Below are 16,308 nucleotides of genomic sequence, written 5' to 3' on the forward strand. Positions count from 1 at the left end.
CTCCATGTTGGTCAGGCTGGTCTCGAACTCCTGACCTCAGGTGATCCGCCCACCTCAGCCTCCCAAAGTGCTAGGATTACAGGCATGAGCCACTGCACCCAGCCAGTGGTACTGATTATTTAAGAGTTCAGTCTGCTTATTTGAATTGATAAGACACTAATAGAACAGAATGATTTGCAAGGAACAAGTAGGATATTTTGTATTTATCTTTTTTTTTCTTTTTTCTGAGACGGAGTCTCACTCTGTTGCCCAGGCTGGAGTGTGATGGTGTGATCTCAGCTCAGTCTCCACCTCCCAGGTTCAAGCGATTCTCCTGCCTCAGCCTCCCGAGTAGCTGGGACTACAGGCATGTACCACCATGTCCAGCTAATTTTTGTATTTTATTTTATTATTTTTTTGTTGAGACAGAGTCTTGCTCTGTCACCCAGGCTGGAGTGCAGTGGCGCAATCTCGGCTCACTGCAGGCTCTGCCTCCCAGTTCACGCCATTCACCTGCCTCAGCCTCCCAAGTAGGCACCCGCCACCATGACTGGCTAATTTTTTGTATTTTTAGTAGAGACGGGGTTTCACCACATTAGCCAAGATGGTCTCAATCTCCTGATCTCGTGATCCACCCATCTTGGCCTCCCAAAGTGCTGGAATTACAGGCTAATTTTTGTATTTTTAGTAGAGATGGGGTTTCTCCATGTTGGCCAGGCTGGTCTCGAACTACTGACCTCAGGTGATCTGCCCACCTCGGCCTCCCAAAGTGCTGGTTTTACAGACATGAGCTACTGCGCCCCGCCTGGATTTTGTATTTGTCATTTTAATTCATTAAACATTAATTCCTAACACCCAGTACCTACAAATAGTCTTCTATGAACAAAAACTGCTTTCATGGACGTTTTTAAAAATCTCACATTGACCCTGTAATTTTTATGTTTTCAGTAACTTAAACTTGTTCTATAATTTTTAGATTTCCCAAAAGATAATAATAATAATCTGGGAGAAAAACATCCAAAAACCAGAATTACATCCTTCTGAATAACAAATCACATAATGTAAAAAATCCATGTCCCCTTGAGAGGTAAAGCCCGCTGGACTTCCTGGGTCAAGTGGGAACTTTGAGAACTTTTCTGTCTAGCTAAAGGATCATAAACACACCAATCAGCACTCTATAAAAACGTACCAATCAGTGCTCTGTGTCTAGCTAAAGGATTGTAAATGCACCAATCAGCACTCTGTGTCTAGCTTAAAGTATGTAAATGTACCAATCAGCACTCTGTAAAATGGACCAATCAGCACTCTGTAAAATGGACAAAGCAGCAGGATGTGGGCGGGGCCAAATAAGGGAATAAAAGCTGGCCACCCCAGCCGGCAGGGGCAACCCTCTCAGGTCCCCTTCCATGGTGTGGAAGGTTCCTTCTTTCGCTCTTCACAATAAATCTTGCCGTTGCTCACTCTTTGGGTCCACGCCACCTTTAAGAGCTGTAACACTCGCCACAGGCTTCTTTCTTGAAGTCAGCGAGACCACGAACCCATCAGAAGGAAGAAACTCCGGACACATCTGAACATCTGAAGGAACAAACTCTGGACACACCATCTTTAAGAACTGTAACACTCACCGCGAAGGTCCGTGGCTTCATTCTTGAAGTCAGGGAGACGGAGAACCCACCGGAAGGAATAAATTCCGGACACACCCTTACCTCCCCAGGTGTCGACATAGACTTTTTTCCACCACATATACAGGAAAAGCAGAGCAGACAGGGAGAACTGGAAGTGGTGTTGGCCCAGGCAGATCCTCTGCGAAGAAAAGTCATCATTATCCGCACGTATATTCCTTCCAGATGAAAATAAACAGGCCACCTTCCACAAGCTTTTGCTCTGAGGTAAGAATCACAGTTATTAGATGAGGCTGGAACTCCTGGACTTTTAATATTTTCCCAAATCCACGTATAATAGACTTTTTTCTTTTCACCAAGATTAAATTTTGTGGAAGAACCAAATGTTGTTCCTCGATGGAAAAACAAAAGGACATAAAGATGTATCACCATTCCATGTTGTGAGAGTCTTAACCCATCAGATAAGTCCCTGAACATAATTAGTTAAAAGGGATACATCAAACATTACTGTGTTCAAAACACTGGTCTAGGACATAGCAGTTTTGTTTCCTGGGATTATAATACATTTGCTTTGTATTGGAAAATAACCTTTGGAGCGTCTTCCATAGGTCACATTTTATCACAACAAATAGAACCATGCCCCACTCTGGCATAGAGAGCCAGGTACTCTGTCCTCCTGTCTATTTTTCCATTCCACTCCCCTACACAATCCTCCATTTTATCCTTTGTTAATCTATTCCTAAATTTTCTTCTCCTTTTCTCCTATATCCCCAAGCTTCCCTGTGTACATCTGTTGGGGAAACCTCTAAGACAGTTTCTGAGGCCCACCCCCCAGGAGAACCTGGGCGGCCCAGACCTCCTGTTTCCGGACATGAGTCATCCAACTGGTGCTCACACCTGTGGGACTCCAGCTTCCCGGGCCAGCGCCTCATCCAGCTTTCTAGCAGAAGGTGTGTTTCACTGATGTGTTCTTACGTTCCGTCCTCAGCCAGCCTTTAAAGACTTTCTAGCCACACTGAGGAGCCTCGCTCTGGCTCCATGCACAGAAGTGTCCCCCAGTGAGGGACAGGCGAATCGATAGTGCTTTCTTTCTGGGACCCTCATCTCCTCAAGCTTCATAAGGATGCAATTGGGCTCAGTTTCTTACAATTCCAAGATGCTGAGAGAATCCCTAAGGTGTCTGCCCCACTCTGTCTTTGCTAGGGTGGCCCCTTTCAGCCTTCACAGACCACAGCAACTCCCCTCTCTAGGTGAACTCCACCTCGACACACAATCAGCTTACACATTGCTTCTTCCCAGGCACCATCCCTATCTCTCCACCCACTAACCCACTGACCTTCCTTCCAACAGCCTGAGCCGGCTGCTCCTCCTGTGGGGTCCTGTGGCACCCAGTTCTCACCTGGCACACAGACCACCTGAACACCCAACTCTATTGCCTGTCCACCTGTCCATATTCCCTCTACCAGATGATTTCACTCTCGCTGTCCCCAGCTCCAGGGCCAGGAGACAGCACACAGCAGACACTCAGTATCTGTTGAATGAAGGGGTCATGACTTACACCACTCTGGGGTCCAGGGCATACAGCAAGAGGGCATTCATGCCCACGTTGATGACATTCGCTGCAATCCCGGTAATAACTTGAGGCATGATGATGCCCTAAAACCCCAAAACAAATAGGAAAACATTCACATTTTCGAAAGCTAATTAGCTAGCCTGTCAAGTGAACACTCACAGTTAAACAGGGAACAATTTAAATGATGGCAAAGTTACGCAGGACTGGAATGGTCAGGAACTGAGATGACCAGATTAGTCTCCTCCGTTGGTGCAGCGTCTAGCCATCCCAACCAGAAGCTTGAAGATGCTTCTGAATGACCTGGTAGGTCATAGTTTCCGGAACAGCAGCAGAGAGAGAAAAGCTCCTGAAGGGCAAATGGGCCCTGGTGTGAAGTGGAGGAGAGGCAGCTTGGAAGATTATCTGGGCCAAGTTGCTTAAGTTCTTGCGTACAGGACACCCAGCAGCCTGCTTCATAGCAGGTGTGCGGAACAGGCTTACCCTGTTGTTGCAGGTGCCAGTCACTCATTTGTTTTGTTTATGCTGTCTATTCAAACATTTTCTTTCAGTAAAACCTCTTTTCGTACCTGCATTGAAACAGAGAGCAGACTGTTACCCAAGCTGGGCAAGGCAAGAGGGCTGCGGCCTCAGATGGACAAGAAGGGACCCAGGGAGGCAGAGCCCTGCTTCTCTCCACCGTCCACCCAAACCTTGCCCGCAGACTCCTCCTTCGCTGCTCCCTCGTGGCTGTAGGAACCCCGGGCCCTCCTCTCTAAAGCAGAAGCACAAGAGCCAGGCCCCAGGCCAGATGCAAAGTTGGCACCAGCCCCAAGAGAGGGGAGGGGTCGGGCAGAGGCTGCAGAGAGAAGGGGGTGGTGGTGATTTAAAGGGGAATGGGACGTATTGATACAGCCGTCTCTCTCAGGCTAGACAATATTCACCTACAAGGCCTCAATCTCTCAGGCAAAGAACTCTAGGGTAGAATTAAAGGGGGAAAAATGTGAATTACTTTTATAGAACATTCCCTACGAATATTCACTAGACATTTCCAGGATTACGGAGTAAAAATTATAAAAAGAATCTATACCTGACTTTGTAAATATCTTGTCTGCAGCTGGAACAAGAATGCTGCCTGTAAGTTTAAACAGAACAACATACACTTCTCATTAATATAAATTCCAATGGTTTAGTTTAGTTCCGGTTTTTAATCTTAAATAAGACACTTCCCCTTGATGTGTGATCTCAGAGAACCTCACTCACATGAGACAATGCTAGGGCACTAACTATTTGGAATTTTCCAGAGTGGATAAAAGATGTACTCCCTGAAGAACTGACACAGGCAAATTCTAACTAGCTGAAGCAGACGCCACTGTCTTGACATTTTGAAGGGCTCCGAGGGTGCTCGAATGCAGCACCCCCCAAATCCTAGATGATCCCAGAAACATTCTGGTTGATTTGCAATCAGAAGTAACCGTAGAACAAGGAATCAGGAAGGAAATGTCTTCCCCTCATCAATCTTTGTCTTTGTTTTTTTTTTTTTTTTTTTTTTTTTGAGACGGAGTCTTGCTCAGTCACCCAGGCTGGAGTGCAGTGGCGCAATCCCGGCTCACTGCAAGCCCTGCCTCCTGGGTTCACGCCATTCTCCTGCCTCAGCCTCCCGAGTAGCTGGGACTACAGGCACCTGCCACCACCCGGCTAATTTTTTTGTATTTTTAGTACAGACAGGGTTTCACCATGTTAGCCAGGATGGTCTCCATCTCCTGACCTCGTGATCCACCTGCCCCGGCCTCCCAAAGTGCTGGGATTACAGGCGTGAGCCCCCGCACCCGGCCCAATCTTTGACTTTAATTTAAGCTACTGGACATCAGAGTGGGACATGTCCTGAGAGTCAGCAAGGGAGGGAGAATAGGGCCAAGAAATACATGTTGGGCTTTTGGCATGAACTGCACCAAGATGGAGAAACAAACGAGGGTGGGGGGAAGGGGCATGTGCAGGGCGACACCTGTGACCTGCTTCATGTCATGAGACACAGCAGCCTTGAAACTTACAAGAAGGGCAGGAATGAAAATCAGCACATAAATTTGGGCTATCCTGAAACAAACAAAATCGTCTTCAGTTAATATTAAAACAGTTGCTGGTCATACTGTCTTCAAACTGAACCCGCAAGAGTATTTTCTAAAAATTAAAATTAAAAATTATTTTTTAGAGACAAGGTCTCACTCTCATGCCCAGACTGGAGTACAATGGTGCCATCATAGCTCGCTGTAACCTCAAACTTCTGGGCTCAAGCGATCCTCCTGCCTTGGCCTCCCAAAGTGCTGGGATTACAGATGTGAGCCACCGGACCCAGCTTAAAAATGGGAGAAACTTAATAACTTTAAGTGTTTTTCTTCAACCTACACCAACATGACACTAAGTCTACTAAACGTCTGCTATCTAAGGGGAAGCCTGACCACTTTCCATTTTTCAGCTCATTCTTAGCATAAAAGGTGGAGTGAACACAGCAAAAGGAACTAAAACTTGGGCAAAATTCAGAAACCATTTGAAAGTGTCAGGGCCACCTAACACTGAGCGAGACAGTCTTCTAGAAAGGACCACGTGCCCCAAGGACAATACCAGAGAATACGCTGGAATGACAGGTTAAAGAAAAAACCCAACTCTAAAGTCATACATGAAGGCGATTACACTGCTATTCTACTTCAGGGGAAAAGTATTCTATGCATTTGCCACACAGCAAAATGGAGGGACTTGGTGAACGGGAGACAGGCCAGGCACATAACACCCTGGTCCAGTATCTTGTCACCCAGGGTCAGGTGGTCCCTGCAGCCCCAAGACCCTATGGTCCACAGTCACAGCTTCCTTTTTTTTTTTGAGATGGAGTTTTGCTCTTGTCGCCCAGGCTGGAATGCAATGGTGCGATCTTGGCTCACTGCAACCTCCGCCTCCCGGGTTCAAGCAATTCTCCTACCTCAGCCTCCCGAGTAGCTGGGATTACAGGCGCCTACCACCACGCCCAGCTAATTTTTTTGTATTTTTAGTAGAGACGGGGTTTCACCATGTCAGCCAGGCTGGTCTTGAACTCCTGACCTCAGATGATCCACCCGCCTCAGCCTCCCAAAGTGCTGGGATTACAGGCGTGAGCCACCGCGCCTGGCTAGCTTTCAATTTTTAAAGGGTTCAAGACCATGTAATTGGCCGAAAATGTCCACATAGGTACAATGACCAGATAGCCACTTACTTTTAACCTAGGACTGAGAAACAGGGGACCTCACCTGGAGACTTCGGGGTCTTGTTTTAAGAGCAGGAGGATGCGCTCGGTATTGATGAAGTCGGCCCAGCAGGGAAAGCAGCACAGCATGAGGATGAGGATTCCTATCTGCATATGATCCCCATGCACTTGAGGTTTCTGCCTCCAAAGGACTTGAGGAAACAAACGCTGCTAACAGCATATGTTGGGGCAGGCCGAGGCTGGGGGCCCGCACCACAAGCAGCCCCTCCCAGGGGTGCCCGCCCGCCGCCCAGGCAGCCCCGTTTCCCACCATCTGCTCCCGCCCTCCCCACCAACAGCTGACAGCATTGGGGGAGCTTCTGAGCCAGGGACAACCAGTGAGCCAGCTGGCCCCTGTGGCATTTGACACGTGTCCTGGGACAATGTGTCCCTGCTCCCAGGAGCTGGGACTGTTAACATGGAGGGTATAGGCAGCAGAAACTGAAGCTTAGAAGAGAGTTTTCAACATTGGGGGAGACAGATGCTGCAGGAGAGCGTGTGCCATGGTAGAAGGTGAAGTTGTGGGGGACTCTGAGGGCCAGGGATACTGGGGTAGGGTGCAGAGGAAGAAAAGCACACACTGTAGGCTGAGAAGGGCAGTTAGGGAGGCGGCAAGAACTTCGGGGGGTGGGAGGTCATGGAGGCCAAGGCAGTGCTCTAGAAAGCAGGAATGTCCAAATGGAATAAGGACGGCCAAGCGGTCACCTGAGGATTTTGTCACAGGAGGCCGGGAAGAAGCCAGGCCCAGTGAGCTGGGCAGGAACGAACAAGGCATCAATGGGGGCTTAGTCAGGAGTGCAGGCCAGGCCTGAGTGCAAAGAACACCTTCAAGAAGCTTGGCCTGAAGGAGGCCAGCAGGGAAGGAGGGATGGTGGTGAGGGAGGGCGATTTTAGGGTATGGGAGACCAGAGTGGGAGGAACAAAGGACAAAATGCCCTTGAGCAGGTGGCCCCAGAGGACAGCACTAGTCAAGCTGACTGCTGTTTTTTGTTTTTGTTTTTTGAGATGGAGTCTCGCTCTGTTGCCCAGGCTGGAGTGCAGTGGCGGGATCTCGGCTCACTGCAACCTCCACCTCCCAGATTCAAGTGATTCTCCAACCTCAGCCTCCTGAGTAGCTGGGATTACAGGCGCCCACCACCATTGTATTTTTAGTAGAGATGGGGTTTCATCATGTTGGCCAGGCTGATCTCGAACTTCTGACCTCAGGTCAGATCTGCTACCTTGGCATCCCAAAGGGCTGGGGTTACAGGCGTGAGCCACTGCACCCAGCCGACCCTGGTTGTATTTCCAGTCATTTGCAGCCAGGAACAGATGTTTGCTCCAGTAGTCCCAGCTACATGGGAGGCTGAGGCAGGAGGATCTCTTGAGCCCAGGAGTTCAAGTCCAACCTGCCTGGGCAACATAGGGAGACCTTGCCTCCAAAAATAGAAATAAAATGTTTTAGGCCAGGCGCGGTGGCTCAAGCCTGTAATCTCAGCACTTTGGGAGGCCGAGGCGGGCAGATCACGAGGTCAGGAGATCGAGACCATCCTGGCTAACACGGTGAAACCCCGTCTCTACTAAAAAATACAAAAATCTAGCCGGGTGAGGTGGCGGGCGCCTGTAGTCCCAGCTACTCGGGAGGCTGAGGCAGGAGAATGGCATAAACCCGGGAGGCAGAGCTTGCAGTGAGCTGAGATCCGGCCACTGCACTCCAGCCTGGGCAACAGAGCGAGACTCCATCTCAAAATAAAATAAAATAAAATAAAATAAAATGTTTTAAAAAGATTCTCCATGATTTACAACGGGCTACCTAGCTACCTCACAACTGTAAATTAGAAATATCATGAGTTGAAAATGCATTGAATGCATCTAACCTACCAAACATTACAGTGTAGCCTGGCCCACTTTAAACGTGCTCAGAACGCTTACATTAGCCCACAGCTGAGTAAAATCATCTTAGATAAAGCCTATTTGTGATACAGTGTTGACTCTCTCATGGAATCTACTGGAGGGTACCGAAAGTGGAAAGCAGAATGGTTGTATGGGGCTTGAAGTGCAGCTACTGAACACGTGTCGCTGTTGTACCATCGCGAAGCTGAAAAATCGAAGTCGGGGACCATCTGTATTTGACAAATAAAACGCAACAAAACCCATAGGGTGGATGGTCCTAGAAAGTCTCTATTATGAAAGGTAACTGCCAAAAAACGGTATGTGGGGGAGGGTGGTCCTCACCTGAGACATGAAGGTGTCACGAGCTGAGGCTAGGCCGATGCCAACTGCAATCCCAGTAACCTTCGCCACCTGCAACAACAGAGCCGGTGTGGCAGATGTTCTGGAGGCGACGCCAGTTCAGGGTCACATCAGACAGCTCCCTCTTCATGGAGGAACCTCAACAAGCTTGTCTCTAAAGAACTTCGGGGGGCGGGAGGTCATGGAGGCCAAGGCTGTATTTTAAATGTATGCTGTATTTTAGATCAAATGGGTGTCTACATCTATCCTTATTGATTATTGAACAAAAATGTACCTTCTGACTAAAGGACGATAACCACCTTGTGTCAACTGGGGAAATATGAAACCTAGTTTTTCTTAAACAGTATAGCACATTATAATTTCTATATTTACAGTTAAGTTGTGGGCCGGGTGCGGTGGCTCACGCCTGTAATCCCAGCACTTTGGGAGGCCAAGGCGGGTAGATCACTTGTGGTCAGGAGTTTGAGACCAGCCTGACCAACATGGTGAAACCCCATCTCTACTAAAAATACAAAATTGGCCGGGCATGATGGCAGGCACCTGTAATCCCAGTTACTTGGGAAGCTGCGGCAGGAGAATCGCTTGAACCCAGGAGGTGAAGGCTGCAGTGAGCCAAGATCATGCCATTGCACTCTAACCTGGGTGACAGAGTGAGACCCTGTCTCAAAAACATAAAAAATAAATAAAGTTAGGTTGTGGTTAACATCTAAAGGTGATGCCCCGATCTGCCAGTAGGATGTGCAGTTAGTAATAATAACAGCAAACTTCTATTGAGCACATACTATGTGCCAGGCACTGCCCTAAGCCCCTCATGCACATGGTGCTAGGACCACTCATCTCATTTTTTGTATTGGGTAGCATGAGTTACACAAAGTGTATCAAAGTGTATGTCCCTTGCCCAAGTTACTCAGATGGTGACCTGAGTCTGGGACGTCTGGTTTCAGATCCCAAGGTTTTTTTTTTTTTAATTATACTTTAAGTTCTAGGGTACATGTGCATAACGTGCAGGTTTGTTACATATGTATACTTGTGCCATGTTGGTGTGCTGCACCCATCAACTTGTCAGCACCCATTAACTCGTCATTTACATCAGGTATAACTCCCAATGCAATCCTTCCCCCCTCCCCCCTCCCCGTGATAGGCCCTGGTGTGTGATGTTCCCCTTCCCGAGTCCAAGTGATCTCATTGTTCAGTTCCCACCTATGAGTGAGAACATGCGGTGTTTGGTTTTCTGTTCTTGCGATAGTTTGCTGAGAATGATGGTTTCCAGCTGCATCCATGTCCCTACAAAGGATACAAACTCATCCTTTTTTATGGCTGCATAGTATTCCATGGTGTATATGTGCCACATTTTCTTTTTTCTTTTTTTTTTTTTTGAGACAGAGTCTTGCTCTGTCGCCCAGGCTGGAGTGCAGTGGCGCAATCTTGGCTCACTGCAAGCTCCGCCTCCCGGGTTCACAACATTCTCCTGCCTCAGCCTCCTGAGTAGCTGGGACTACAGGCGCCCACCACCGCACCCGGCTAATTTTTTGTATTTTTAGTAGAGACAGGGTTTCACCGTGGTCTCGATCTCCTGACCTTGTGATCCGCCTGCCTCGGCCTCCCAAAGTGCTGGGATTACAGGCGTGAGCCACCGCGCTCGGCCAGTGTGCCACATTTTCTTAATCCAGTCTGTCACTGATGGACATTTGGGTTGATTCCCAGATCCCAAGCTTTCGTCCTCCAGTGAGGAACAGGACTAGTTGTGTCACCCTCTTGACCAGACTTCACCCAGTCCCTGACAATCAAGGCCACATAGTGTAGCCTGCAAGTAGGGCGCAAGAGGCTCGCAGGGTGAGGGGCTGAAAGACCCTCGCTTGCGTCCTGGGTCTCACAGTTAGTGGTGATGTGAGTTAGCTTCTTCACTGACCACGACTCTGGCCTGGTAAACACAAACTCCAGCCCCCACCATGTAACTGACAGGCCACACACACACTGCCCAGTGGGACCCCACGAGACCGGGGTCTCCATCTAACCGTGCCCCAGGAGGGCTGTGGCACAATGAGGATACACTCACACTGCAACACTGAATTCCAGCCAGGGGAGAGGGGCATGACTAAAGCTCCCAAACCCCTTAGACTGCCAGGAAAACAGAAAGGTAAAGCATGCCAATTTATGAAAAGTTTTGTGTTTTAAAAAGTCACACAGAGCTGGGCACGGTGGCTCACATCTGTAATCCTAGCACTTTGGGAAGCCGAGGTGGGCAGATCACTTGAGGCCAGGCATTCAAGAGCAGCCCAGTCAACATGGCAAAACCCATCTCTACTAAAACTGCAAAAATTAGCTGGGAGTGGTGGTACGTACCTGTAGTCCCAGCTACTCAGGAAGCTGAGGCACAAGAATTGTTTGAACCTGGGAGGCAGAGGTTGCAGTGAGCCGAGACAGTGCCCCTGCACTCCAGCCTGGGCAACAGAGCAAGACTCTGTCTCAAAAAAAAAAAAAAAAAAAAGTCACATAGGAGGGTAAGGGGGATGGAGGGGATAGGAAGAGATGTGTTAAAGGATACAAAGTTACAGTTAAACAGAAGGAATAGGCCTGTGTTCACCACACTGCAGGATGACTGCAGTAAACAATCACAGATAGCTTCAAATAGCTGGAAGGATACTGAAGCCTGGGCAACATGACCAGACCCCATCTCTACAAAACTTTTAAAAATTAGCTGGACATTGGCCGGGTGTTGTGGCTCACACCTGTAATCCCAGCACTCCGGGAGGCCGAGGCAGGTGGATCATCTGAGGTCAGGAGTTCGAGACCAGCCTGGCCAATACAGTGAAACCCTGTCTCTACTAAAAATACAAAAATTAGCCGGGTGTGTTGGCACATGCCTGTAGTCCCAGCTACTCGGGAGGCTGAGGCAGGAGAATCGTTTGAATCTGGGAGATGGAGGTTGCAGTGAGTCACTGCACTCCAGCCTCGATAACAGAGCAAGACTCTGTCTTAAAAAAAAAAAAAAAAAAAAAAAAAAAAAATTAGCTGGACATGGTAGCACACAACTGTGGTTCTAGCTACTTAGAAGGCTGAGGTGGGACAATCACTTGAGCCCAGGAGTTTGAGGCTGCAGTGAGCTGTGATTGTGCCACTGCACTCCAGTCTGGGTGACAGAGCAAGATCCTGTCTCAAAAAAAAAAGGAGAAAGAAATAAAAGAAAAGAAGATATTGAATACTCCCAGCACAAAGAAATGAGAAATGTGTTACTCTCCCCCAGGACTCAGTCTAACCATGTAAGCAGGACCACGGCCTTGGGCCCTGCGGCTTCCGCTGTCACAAGCTTTTATCAAACTCAGCTCTGACGTTAGACCTCTTGCTTACAACACATAACTTTATAAAAGATGGAACAAAAATTGCTACTCTGTCTCTGGCGGCAAGCTGCCCAGATTACCACGCTCCATGTCGTGGTGTCTGCCTTCTGAGGGTCAAGGGGAATGTGGCTGAGGCTCAGTACCCAGGCCTGCCCTTCCCGCAAATCAAGGCTTCCATAAAACCTCAGCACGGGCCAGGCATGGTGGCTCAAGCCTGTAATCGAAGCACTTTGGGAGGCCGAGACGGGCGGATCACGAGGTCAGGAGATCGAGACCATCCTGGCTAACACGGTGAAACCCCGTCTCTACTAAAAAAAAAAATACAAAAAACTAGTCGGGCGAGGTGGCGGGCGCCTGTAGTCCCAGCTACTCGGGAGGCTGAGGCAGGAGAATGGTGTAAACCTGGGAGGCGGAGCTTGCAGTGAGCTGAGATCCGGCCACTGCACTCCAACCTGGGTGACATAGCAAGACTCTGTCTCAAAAAAAAAAAAAAAAAAAAAAAAACCTCAGCACGATTTCCAGGCTATCCCATGCCAACTCACCCCCGGCTCCAGGCTTTTCCATCCATGTTTCTTTGACCCAATTCTAACAGCTATTTATTTATCCTTCTTTTAGGGAAGTGTTTGTGTAAACTAGTTCAAATTATTTGTGGAACAAGGTGGAATATAAATAAATGTTCTTTTATTTAAAAAAACACTTTTGTTAATCCTTTTATATTATGAACATTTGTCTAAAGGTAAAAAATTTTGTTTTCACAGTTATCTTAAAAATTAGTCTGTTCTCTTCCTAGAATATCTCACTGCAACCTCTGCCTACCGGGTTCAAGAGATTCTCCTGCCTCAGCCTCACAAGTAGCTGGGACTACAGGCACCCACCACCACGCCTGGCTAATTTTTGTATTTTTAGTAGAGACGGGGTTTCGCCATGTTGGTCAGGCTGGTCTCGACCTCCTGACTTCAGGTGATCTGCCCGCCTCAACCTCCCAAAGTGCTGGGATTACAAGCGTGAGCCACTGTGCCCAGCCTAACCACAGGAATTTCTGTAGCCCGTTCCGTATAAGGGGCTCTGCACTCCTCCGCCTTTGACCAAGGGCAGTGGTATTTCAACTAAGTTGTCGAGACAATTTTGACCAACATGGTGAAACCCTGTCTCTACTAAAAATACAAAAATTAGCCAGGCATGGTGGTGGACGCCTGTAATCCCAGCTCCTCAGGAGGCTGCATTGGGAGAATCGCTTGAATCTGGGAGGCAGAGGTTGCAGTGAGCCAAGATCTCACCACTGCAGCCTGGGCGACAGAGCGAGATTTCATCTCAAAAAAAACAAAAAAACGAAAACAAAAACAAAAAAACAGCAGAGTCAGCTTGACTAGTGCTGTCCTCTGGGGCCACCTGCTCAAGGGCATTTTGTCCTTTGTTTCTCCCAGTCTGGTCTCCCATACCCTAAAATCGCCCTCCCTCACCACCACCCCTCCTTCCCTCTTGGCCTCCTTCAAGCCAAGCTTCTTGAAGGTGTTCTTTGCACTCAGGCCTGGCCTGTACTCCTGACTCAGCTCCCATTGATGCCTTGTTCGTTCCTGCCCAGCCTACTGGGCCTGGCCTCTTCCCAGCCTCCTGTGACAAAATCCTCAGGTAAGCCCTTGGCCGTCCTTAATCCACTTAGCCATCCCTGCTTTCTAGAGCACTGCCTTGGCCTCCATGACCTACCACCCCCCAAAATTCTTGCCGCCTCCCTAGCCGCCCTTCTCAGCCTACAGTGTGTGCTTTTCTTCCTCTGCACCCTCCCCCAGTATCCCTGGCCCTCAGAGTCCCCCACAACTTCACCTTCTACCACAGCACACGCTCTCCTGCAGCATCTGTCTCCCCCAATGTTGAAAACTCTCTTCTAAGCTTCAGTTTCTGCTGCCTATACCCTCCATGCTAACAGTCCCAGCTTCTGGGAGCAGGGACACATTGTCCCAGGACACGTGTCAAATGCCACAGGGGCCAGCTGGCTCACTGGTTGTCCCTGGCTCAGAAGCTCCCCCAATGCTGTCAGCTGTTGGTGGGGAGGGCGGGAGCAGATGATGGGAAACAGGGCTGCCTGGGCGGCGGGCGGGCACCCCTGGGAGGGGCTGCTTGTGGTGCGGGCCTCCAGCCTCGGCCTGCCCGGCATATGCTGTTAGCAGCGCATTTGTTTCCTCAAGTCCTTTGGAGGCAAGAACCTCAAGCGCGTGGGGATCATATGCAGAGAGGAGTCCTCATCCTCATGCTGTGCTGCTTTCCCTGCTGGGCCGACTTCGTTAACACCGAGTGCATCCTCCTGCTCTTAAAACAAGACCCCGAAGTCTCCAGGTGAAGTCCCCAGTTTCTCAATCCTAGGTTAAGAGTAGGTGGCTATCTGGTCATTGTACCTATGTGGACATTTTCAGCCAATTACATGGTCTTGAACCCTTTCAAAAACGAAAGCTGTAACTGTGGGCCACAGGGTCGGGCCCACGCCCCAGGGATGACAGCAGAAGCGGGGAGAGGAGAAGAATGGACACCCAGGTGCTGAGTCCTCTTGAACGAGGCAGCTGACTGGCCATTAGACGTCATCCACAGGGAGGAGTGACAGACGGCTCAGAAGTGAACCGAGGGAGCGCCCTGGGCGCAGTGATGGTTGGCAAGCAGTGATCAGAAAAGTTGGACCCCAATCCTGGGCCCTGCAGGGACACAGCAGGAAATGTCCCCACCAGCCATGTATACGAATCTCTTCTGCCTTTGTGCCTCTTCCTAGAGCCCCAGTCTAAAGTTTCAAAGGAAGCAAAAATGTCCCTTAACCCAATTAGCTCACCAAATAACAGACCTGTAAATAAAATGTGACTGATTCTACCTGGCAAGGTCTTCTCTCCCATGAAGCCAAATGAGAAGCTCCGGTGGCCCTCCGTGTTCTTAGGGTGTGTTCCCACCTCACGGGGACACAGGGGACATTTTCCGAGACTGGGGAAAGCCACCTACCATCACCAGCAGAAGTGTTTCCCACGTTCTCTGAAATCCTGGATGAAACGCGCAGGAAGAAGCAACTTTCCACATCACTAACAAAAGCCAGGGAAGAGACGTCCCAGGAAGCATGATTTCAACCCGAGGGAGAGGCTTTTCCACAAGGGTAAAAGGGTAGGAGCTGAATGCACTGTGTAATCCAATTAATGGCAAACAACCTAAATTACCTAAAAGTCTGCTGATTGAATTTCATAATAGAAAAAAGTGCAGTTTTTTCAGTTTTACCCTTTTCTAAGTATTGACACAAGCTCCTTCCAAATCTAATCAGGTAATGGTAAGCCACAGGTCAGTGCCAGACCTGTAAACGAAGATGCATAAGACATGATACAACTCAAATTGATTTTTTTTCTTTCCTTTTTTTTTTTTTTTTTTTTTTTTTGAGACGGAGTCTCCTTCTGTTACCCAGGCTGGAGTGCAGTGGCAAAATTCCGCCTCACTGCAACCTCAGGCCCCTGGGTTCAAGCGGTTTTCGTGCCTCAGCCTCCCGAATAACTGGGATTACAGGTGCCTGCCACCACACCCGGCTAATTTTTGTATTTTTAGTAGAGGGGGGTTTTGCCATATTGGCCAGGCTGGTCTCGAACTCCTGACCTCAGGTGATCCGCCCACTTCGGCCTCCCAAAGTGCTGGCTGGGATTACAGGAGTTAGCCACCGCGCCCGGCCTTGTGTGTTCGATTTTGAAACAGGGTCTTGCTCTCTTGCCAAGGCTGGAGTGCAGTGGTGCGATCTCAGCCCACTGCAGCCTCCATCTCCTGGGCACAAGCGATCCTCCTCTCTCAGTCTCCCGAGTAGCTAAGACCACAGGCGGTGCCACTACGCCGGGATAATTGTTGTATTTTTAGTAGATTTTTGTATTTTTAGTAGAGACGGGGGTCTTGCTATGCTGCCCAGGCTGGTCTCGAACTCCTGAGCTCAAGCGATCCTCCCACCTGGGCCTCCCAAAGGACCGGGATTACCGTCGTGAGCCACAGCGCCCGGGGACACCGCTCAAATCCTAAACCTTGGCCGCCCGTTAGCTGCTACAGGGGCGAAATCAGGCACCCACCGTGACGGCGAGCGTGACAGCGTCCAGCTCGACCTTGCCCAGATGTCCACAGAAGATGGAGCTGACGAGGCTGATGAGCAAGATGATCAACTGAGCAAGAAACTGCGGAGGCGCAGAAAGCAAGGCGCGTTCACAGCCGCCCTCCCTCCTGGAAGCCCGCGCCCACCCCCGCGCGGCAGCTGCTCAGGAGGCGTCGGGCTGGGCGCGGGGCAGCCGCACTCACCACGGGACCCGCCAGCGCCGCCAGCTCGGC

General features: G+C 49.4%; 1 long non-coding RNA gene across 2 annotated transcripts; it reads right to left on the minus strand.

Annotated features, from left to right (window-relative positions):
- Window positions 1-1,667: 1,667 nt before the first annotated feature.
- LOC126939072 (uncharacterized) lies at window positions 1,668-16,193 on the minus strand. 2 transcript variants are annotated; one of them, XR_007720294.1, is made up of 8 exons: window positions 16,056-16,193; window positions 8,636-8,704; window positions 6,426-6,573; window positions 5,202-5,244; window positions 4,241-4,285; window positions 3,655-3,740; window positions 3,160-3,257; window positions 1,668-1,782 (listed from the first exon to the last, which is right to left on the minus strand). It is a non-coding gene; the product is annotated as an uncharacterized LOC126939072 (long non-coding RNA). The 2 variants fall into 2 exon arrangements; XR_007720295.1 differs by lacking the exon at window positions 5,202-5,244.
- Window positions 16,194-16,308: the final 115 nt, after the last annotated feature.

The sequence above is a fragment of the Macaca thibetana genome, chromosome 16 (assembly GCF_024542745.1).
Source record: "Macaca thibetana thibetana isolate TM-01 chromosome 16, ASM2454274v1, whole genome shotgun sequence".
In the NCBI taxonomy this organism is placed as follows: Eukaryota; Metazoa; Chordata; class Mammalia; order Primates; family Cercopithecidae; genus Macaca; species Macaca thibetana.